At 37.2% G+C, this 10,227-nt stretch overlaps 1 protein-coding gene across 2 annotated transcripts in view; it reads left to right on the forward strand.

Annotated features, from left to right (window-relative positions):
- Positions 1–10,227, forward strand: part of CLSTN3 (calsyntenin 3) — a 141,398-nt gene that overhangs the window by 28,768 nt on the left and 102,403 nt on the right. Inside the window, exon 1 of one of the 2 annotated variants that reach the window (XM_056529206.1) lies at positions 433–452. The exons of the other annotated variant lie outside the window; for it this stretch is intronic. The gene's annotated coding sequence lies outside the window, so the exon portion shown is untranslated. Of the gene's footprint in view, positions 1–432; positions 453–10,227 lie in introns of those variants that run through there. 2 annotated transcript variants of the gene reach the window in all.

The raw sequence follows: 10,227 nt of genomic DNA on the forward strand, positions 1-10,227 counted from the left end.
GAACACAGCCTAAGAGGGGCAGATGAAAGGAAGTAATACACAACTGCATTGTTCTGCGTAGAAGCTGTGTACGCAAAACGAATAATGGAAGTTTTTAACAAAAACTGCTTTAAAAGCTGCTTCTATTTTATTTTAATTTTTTTAATTTTAGACGCATTAGTTGCATAAGAAAGTAATATATTTCCCACACGTCTATCCCACCCATCACGATAAGTCATGGGGACGCAGCTCCAGATGCCACCTACATGCACCTGCTGCACTGACTGATATGATTCACTCTCGTTCTTCTTTTTTCCTGTCACTTATCTTTTAGGGGTTTTTTTGTTTTTTTTTTTGGATAGGATCTGGGAAAAAATTGAGACCCTGCAGATCAGAGGAGGCTGTGGTATACATCTCTATACAATGTGCAGGAGTCTTAAGGAGATCTGTGTTATTAAGTCATCATCTGTCGGGTGAGTTACTGATGGGATCGGATTAAGGACATTATCCCGGTGGTTACGTCTACTTGCATATTAGTGAACGGTTCACAGAGGTCACTGGTGATAACAGCTGAGAGGGGAGCGAACACTATTGTATATGGTATCTACTACTATACTGACCAGGGAGTGTTCACTATTGTATATGGTATCTACTACTATACTGACCAGGGAGTGTCCACTATTGTATATGGTATCTACTGCTATACTGACCAGGGAGTGCTCACTATTGTATATGGTATCTACTGCTATACTGACCAGGGAGTGTTCACTATTGTATATGGTATCTACTGCTATACTGACCAGGGAGTGCTCACTATTGTATATGGTATCTACTGCTATACTGACCGGGGAGTGTTCACTATTGTATATGGTATCTACTGCTATACTGACCAGGGAGTGTTCACTATTGTATATGGTATCTACTACTATACTGACCAGGGAGTGTCCACTATTGTATATGGTATCTACTGCTATACTGACCAGGGAGTGCTCACTATTGTATATGGTATCTACTGCTATACTGACCAGGGAGTGTTCACTATTGTATATGGTATCTACTGCTATACTGACCAGGGAGTGCTCACTATTGTATATGGTATCTACTGCTATACTGACCGGGGAGTGTTCACTATTGTATATGGTATCTACTGCTATACTGACCGGGGAGTGTTCACTATTGTATATGGTATCTACTACTATACTGACTGATGAGTGTTCACTATTGTATATGGTATCTACTACTATACTGACCAGGGAGTGTTCACTATTGTATATGGTATCTACTACTATACTGACTGGGGAGTGTTCACTATTGTATATGGTATCTACTACTATACTGACCAGGGAGTGTTCACTATTGTATATGGTATCTACTACTATACTGACTGGGGAGTGTTCACTATTGTATATGGTATCTACTACTATACTGACTGAGGAGTGTTCACTATTGTATATGGTATCTACTACTATACTGACTGGGGAGTGTTCACTATTGTATATGATATCTACTACTATACTGACTGATGAGTGTTCACTATTGTATATGGTATCTACTACTATACTGACTGGGGAGTGTTCACTATTGTATATGGTATCTACTACTATACTGACTGGGGAGTGTTCACTATTGTATATGGTATCTACTACTATACTGACTGGGGAGTGTTCACTATTGTATATGGTATCTACTACTATACTGACTGATGAGTGTTCACTATTGTATATGGTATCTACTACTATACTGACCAGGGAGTGTTCACTATTGTATATGGTATCTACTACTATACTGACTGAAGAGTGTTCACTATTGTATATGGTATCTACTACTATACTGACTGGGGAGTGTTCACTATTGTATATGGTATCTACTACTATACTGACTGGGGAGTGTTCACTATTGTATATGGTATCTACTACTATACTGACTGGGGAGTGTTCACTATTGTATATGGTATCTACTACTATACTGACTGGGGAGTGTTCACTATTGTATATGGTATCTACTACTATACTGACTGGGGAGTGTTCACTATTGTATATGGTATCTACTACTATACTGACTGGGGAGTGTTCACTATTGTATATGGTATCTACTACTATACTGACTGGGGAGTGTTCACTATTGTATATGGTATATACTACTATACTGACTGGGGAGTGTTCACTATTGTATATGGTATCTACTACTATACTGACTGATGAGTGTTCACTATTGTATATGGTATCTACTACTATACTGACTGGGGAGTGTTCACTATTGTATATGGTATCTACTACTATACTGACCAGGGAGTGTTCACTATTGTATATGGTATCTACTACTATACTGACTGGGGAGTGTTCACTATTGTATATGGTATCTACTACTATACTGACTGAGGAGTGTTCACTATTGTATATGGTATCTACTACTATACTGACTGGAGAGTGTTCCCTATTGTATATGGTATCTACTACTATACTGACTGATGAGTGTTCACTATTGTATATGGTATCTACTACTATACTGACCAGGGAGTGTTCACTATTGTATATGGTATCTACTACTATACTGACTGGGGAGTGTTCACTATTGTATATGGTATCTACTACTATACTGACTGATGAGTGTTCACTATTGTATATGGTATCTACTACTATACTGACTGGGGAGTGTTCACTATTGTATATGGTATCTACTACTATACTGACTGATGAGTGTTCACTATTGTATATGGTATCTACTACTATACTGACTGGGGAGTGTTCACTATTGTATATGGTATCTACTACTATACTGACTGGGGAGTGTTCACTATTGTATATGGTATCTACTACTATACTGACTGGGGAGTGTTCACTATTGTATATGGTATCTACTACTATACTGACTGGGGAGTGTTCACTATTGTATATGGTATCTACTACTATACTGACTGGGGAGTGTTCACTATTGGATATGGTATCTACTACTATACTGACTGGGGAGTGTTCACTATTGTATATGGTATCTACTACTATACTGACTGGGGAGTGTTCACAATTGTATATGGTATTGTAAGGATTCCTCCTTGGGGATTAGCTCTGGGATCGTCCTGGACCACGCCACAGGATGCGTTTCTTCTCAATAAACCAGCAAACAAACGCTTATAATGCAAATCTGGCACCTTGCCAGTTTTATTAGACAGGTTGCAGGGAAAGAAATAAACAAAAAGCAGGAACAAAACAAAATCCTAGACCGTCTGGTCACTGACTAAACAGACCAGCTTGTCCTAACTAACAACCACTGAGCTTCCCTCAGTCGGTTAAACTTATGTCCCCTGCAACCTTCTACTCACAATTCATGGCAGTCTCTTTGAGCCTCTCTTAGCTCGGGCTGTGTACTCCTCAGCAGGCTCTGTCTCTTCCCTACAGCCCACATGCTGTCTCCTAGGAAGAGCCTCAACTATTCTGTTTCTTTTCCTTTTAAAACACACACTTTCCCTTCATGATACCTCATTAATCAGGCCACAGGTGGAGCATTCTGCAGAGATAGCAAGGGAAATACACCCTTTCCTTGCCACACTGCCACAGGTATCTACTGCTATACTGACTGGGGAGTGTTCACTATTGTATATGGTATCTACTACTATACTGACCAGGGATTGTTCACTATTGTATATGGTATCTACTACTATACTGACCAGGGAGTGTTCACTATTGTATATGGTATCTACTACTATACTGACTGATGAGTGATCACTATTGTATATGGTATCTACTACTATACTGACTGGGGAGTGTTCACTATTGTATATGGTATCTACTACTATACTGACTGATGAGTGTTCACTATTGTATATGGTATCTACTACTATACTGACTGGGGAGTGTTCACTATTGTATATGGTATCTACTACTATACTGACTGATGAGTGTTCACTATTGTATATGGTATCTACTACTATACTGACTGACGAGTGATCACTATTGTATATGGTATCTACTACTATACTGACTGGAGAGTGTTCACTATTGTATATGGTATATACCACTATACTGACTGGAGAGTGTTCACTATTGTATATGGTATATACTACTATAATGACTGGAGAGTGTTCACTATTGTATATGGTATCTACTATTATACTGACCGGGTAATGTCCACTACTGTATATGGTATCTACTACTATACTGACCAGGGATTGTTCACTATTGTATATGGTATCCACTACTATACTGACCAGGGAGTGTTCACTATTGTATATGGTATCTACTACTATACTGACTGATGAGTGTTCACTATTGTATATGGTATCTACTACTATACTGACTGGGAGTGTTCACTATTGTATATGGTATCTACTACTATACTGACTGATGAGTGTTCACTATTGTATATGGTATCTACTACTATACTGACTGGGGAGTGTTCACTATTGTATATGGTATCTACTACTATACTGACTGGGGAGTGTTCACTATTGTATATGGTATCTACTACTATACTGACTGGAGAGTGTTCACTATTGTATATGGTATCTACTACTATACTGACTGGAGAGTGTTCACTATTGTATATGGTATATACTACTATATTGACTGGAGAGTGTTCACTATTGTATATGGTATCTACTATTATACTGACCGGGTAATGTCCACTATTGTATATGGTATATACTACTATACTGACTGATGAGTGTCCACTATTGTATATGGTATCTACTACTATACTGACTGATGAGTGTTCACTACTGTATATGGTATCTACTACTATACTGACTGATGAGTGTTCACTATTGTATATGGTATCTACTACTATACTGACCAGGGAGTGTTCACTATTGTATATGGTATCTACTACTATACTGACTGGGGAGTGTTCACTATTGTATATGGTATCTACTACTATACTGACCAGGGAGTGTTCACTATTGTATATGGTATCTACTACTATACTGACTGGGGAGTGTTCACTATTGTATATGGTATCTACTACTATACTGACTGATGAGTGTTCACTATTGTATATGGTATCTACTACTATACTGACTGATGAGTGTTCACTATTGTATATGGTATCTACTACTATACTGACTGGGGAGTGTTCACTATTGTATATGGTATCTACTACTATACTGACTGATGAGTGTTCACTATTGTATATGGTATCTACTACTATACTGACTGATGAGTGTTCACTATTGTATATGGTATCTACTACTATACTGACTGATGAGTGATCACTATTGTATATGGTATCTACTACTATACTGACTGGAGAGTGTTCACTATTGTATATGGTATCTACTACTATACTGACCAGGGAGTGTTCACTATTGTATATGGTATCTACTACTATACTGACTGGGGAGTGTTCACTATTGTATATGGTATCTACTACTATACTGACTGATGAGTGTTCACTATTGTATATGGTATCTACTACTATACTGACCGGGGAGTGTCCACTATTGTATATGGTATCTACTACTATACTGACTGGGGAGTGTCCACTATTGTATATGATATCTACTACTATACTGACTGATGAGTGTTCACTATTGTATATGGTATCTACTACTATACTGACTGGGGAGTGTTCACAATTGTATATGGTATCTACTGCTATACTGACTGGGGAGTGTTCACTATTGTATATGGTATCTACTGCTATACTGACTGGGGAGTGTTCACTATTGTATATGGTATCTACTACTATACTGACTGGGGAGTGTTCACTATTGTATATGGTATCTACTACTATACTGACTGGGGAGTGTTCACTATTGTATATGGTATCTACTACTATACTGACTGATGAGTGTTCACTATTGTATATGGTATCTACTACTATACTGACCAGGGATTGTTCACTATTGTATATGGTATCTACTGCTTTACTGACTGGGGAGTGTTCACTATTGTATATGGTATCTACTACTATACTGACTGATGAGTGTTCACTATTGTATATGGTATCTACTACTATACTGACTGGGGAGTGTTCACTATTGTATATGATATATACTACTATACTGACTGGAGAGTGTTCACTATTGTATATGGTATATACTACTATACTGACTGGAGAGTGTTCACTATTGTATATGGTATCTACTATTATACTGACCGGGTAATGTCCACTACTGTATATGGTATCTACTACTATACTGACCAGGGATTGTTCACTATTGTATATGGTATCCACTACTATACTGACCAGGGAGTGTTCACTATTGTATATGGTATCTACTACTATACTGACTGATGAGTGTTCACTATTGTATATGGTATCTACTACTATACTGACTGGGAGTGTTCACTATTGTATATGGTATCTACTACTATACTGACTGGGGAGTGTTCACTATTGTATATGGTATCTGCTACTATACTGACTGGGGAGTGTTCACTATTGTATATGGTATCTACTACTATACTGACTGGAGAGTGTTCACTATTGTATATGGTATATACTACTATACTGACTGGAGAGTGTTCACTATTGTATATGGTATATACTACTATACTGACTGGAGAGTGTTCACTATTGTATATGGTATATACTACTATACTGACTGGAGAGCGTTCACTATTGTATATGGTATCTACTATTATACTGACCGGGTAATGTCCACTATTGTATATGGTATCTACTACTATACTGACTGATGAGTGTTCACTACTGTATATGGTATCTACTACTATACTGACTGATGAGTGTTCACTATTGTATATGGTATCTACTACTATACTGACCAGGGATTGTTCACTATTGTATATGGTATCTACTACTATACTGACTGGGGAGTGTTCACTATTGTATATGGTATCTACTACTATACTGACTGGGGAGTGTTCACTATTGTATATGGTATCTACTACTATACTGACTGGGGAGTGTTCACTATTGTATATGGTATCTACTACTATACTGACTGGGGAGTGTTCACTATTGTATATGGTATCTATTACTATACTGACTGGAGAGTGTTCACTATTGTATATGGTATCTACTACTATACTGACTGGGGAGTGTTCACTATTGTATATGGTATCTACTACTATACTGACCAGGGATTGTTCACTATTGTATATGGTATCTACTACTATACTGACTGGGGAGTGTTCACTATTGTATATGGTATCTACTACTATACTGACTGATGAGTGTTCACTATTGTATATGGTATCTACTACTATACTGACTGGAGAGTGTTCACTATTGCATATGGTATCTACTACTATACTGACCAGGGATTGTTCACTATTGTATATGGTATCTACTACTATACTGACTGGGGAGTGTTCACTATTGTATATGGTATCTACTACTATACTGACCAGGGAATGTTCACTATTGTATATGGTATCTACTACTATACTAACTGGAGAGTGTTCACTATTGTATATGGTATCTACTACTATACTGACTGGAGAGTGTTCACTATTGTATATGGTATCTACTACTATACTGACTGAAGAGTGTTCACTATTGTATATGGTATCTACTACTATACTGACTGGGGAGTGTTCACTATTGTATATGGTATCTACTACTATACTGACCAGGGATTGTTCACTATTGTATATGGTATCTACTACTATACTGGGGAGTGTTCACTATTGTATATGGTATCTACTACTATACTGACTGATGAGTGTTCACTATTGTATATGGTATCTACTACTATACTGACTGGAGAGTGTTCACTATTGTATATGGTATATACTACTATACTGACTGGGGAGTGTTCACTATTGTATATGGTATCTACTACTATACTGACTGATGAGTGTTCACTATTGTATATGGTATCTACTACTATACTGACTGGAGAGTGTTCACTATTGTATATGGTGTATACTACTATACTGACTGGGGAGTGTTCACTATTGTATATGGTATCTACTACTATACTGACTGATGAGTGTTCACTATTGTATATGGTATCTACTACTATACTGACTGGAGAGTGTTCACTATTGTATATGGTATATACTACTATACTGCCTGGTGAGTGTTCACTATTGTATATGGTATCTACTACTATACTGACCGGGGAGTGTCCACTATTGTATATAGTATCTACTACTCTACTGACCGGGAATGTCCACTATTGTATATGGTATCTACTACTATACTGACTGGGGAGTGTTCACTATTGGATATGGTATCTACTACTATACTGACTGGAGAGTGTTCACTATTGTATATGGTATCTACTACTATACTGACTGATGAGTGTTCACTATTGTATATGGTATCTACTACTATACTGACTGGGGAGTGTTCACTATTGTATATGGTATCTACTACTATACTGACCAGGGAGTGTTCACTATTGTATATGGTATCTACTACTATACTGACTGGAGAATGTTCCCTATTGTATATGGTATCTACTACTATACTGACTGATGAGTGTTCACTATTGTATATGGTATCTACTACTATACTGACTGGAGAGTGTTCACTATTGTATATGGTATATACTACTATACTGACTGAAAAGTGTTCACTATTGTATATGGTATCTACTACTATACTGACTGGGGAGTGTTCACTATTGTATATGGTATCTACTACTATACTGACCAGGGATTGTTCTCTATTGTATATGGTATCTACTACTATACTGACTGATGAGTGTTCACTATTGTATATGGTATCTACTACTATACTGACTGATGAGTGTTCACTATTGTATATGGTATCTACTACTATACTGACTGGAGAGTGTTCACTATTGTATATGGTATCTACTACTATACTGACTGGGGAGTGTTCACTATTGTATATGGTATCTACTACTATACTGACTGATGAGTGTTCACTATTGTATATGGTATCTACTACTATACTGACTGGAGAGTGTTCACTATTGTATATGGTGTATACTACTATACTGACTGGGGAGTGTTCACTATTGTATATGGTATCTACTACTATACTGACTGATGAGTGTTCACTATTGTATATGGTTTCTACTACTATACTGACTGGAGAGTGTTCACTATTGTATATGGTATATACTACTATACTGACTGGGGAGTGTTCACTATTGTATATGGTATCTACTACTATACTGACCAGGGAGTGTTCACTATTGTATATAGTATCTACTACTCTACTGACCGGGGAATGTCCACTATTGTATGTGGTATCTACTACTATACTGACTGGAGAGTGTTCACTATTGTATATGGTATCTACTACTATACTGACTGGGGAGTGTTCACTATTGTATATGGTATCTACTACTATACTGACTGGGGAGTGTTCACTATTGTATATGGTATCTACTACTATACTGACTGATGAGTGTTCACTATTGTATATGGTATCTACTACTATACTGACTGGAGAGTGTTCCCTATTGTATATGGTATCTACTACTATACTGACTGATGAGTGTTCCCTATTGTATATGGTATCTACTACTATACTGACTGATTAGTGTTCACTATTGTATATGGTGTATACTACTATACTGACTGGGGAGTGTTCACTATTGTATATGGTATCTATTACTATACTGACTGATGAGTGTTCACTATTGTATATGGTATCTACTACTATACTGACTGGAGAGTGTTCACTATTGTATATGGTATATACTACTATACTGACTGGGGAGTGTTCACTATTGTTTATGGTATCTACTACTATACTGACCAGGGAGTGTTCACTATTGTATATAGTATCTACTACTCTACTGACCGGGGAATGTCCACTATTGTATATGGTATCTACTACTATACTGACTGGGGAGTGTTCACTATTGGATATGGTATCTACTTCTATACTGACTGGAGAGTGTTCACTATTGTATATGGTATCTACTACTATACTGACTGAAGAGTGTTCACTATTGTATATGGTATCTACTACTATACTGACTGATGAGTGTTCACTATTGTATATGGTATCTACTACTATACTGACTGGAGAGTGTTCACTATTGTATATGGTGTATACTACTATACTGACTGGGGAGTGTTCACTATTGTATATGGTATCTATTACTATACTGACTGATGAGTGTTCACTATTGTATATGGTATCTACTACTATACTGACTGGAGAGTGTTCACTATTGTATATGGTATATACTACTATACTGACTGGGGAGTGTTCACTATTGTATATGGTATCTACTACTATACTGACCGGGGAGTGTTCACTATTGTATATAGTATCTACTACTCTACTGACCGGGGAATGTCCACTATTGTATATGGTATCTACTACTATACTGACTGGGGAGTGTTCACTATTGGATAT

The sequence above is a fragment of the Hyla sarda genome, chromosome 7 (assembly GCF_029499605.1).
Source record: "Hyla sarda isolate aHylSar1 chromosome 7, aHylSar1.hap1, whole genome shotgun sequence".
NCBI classification, from domain to species: domain Eukaryota; kingdom Metazoa; phylum Chordata; class Amphibia; order Anura; family Hylidae; genus Hyla; species Hyla sarda.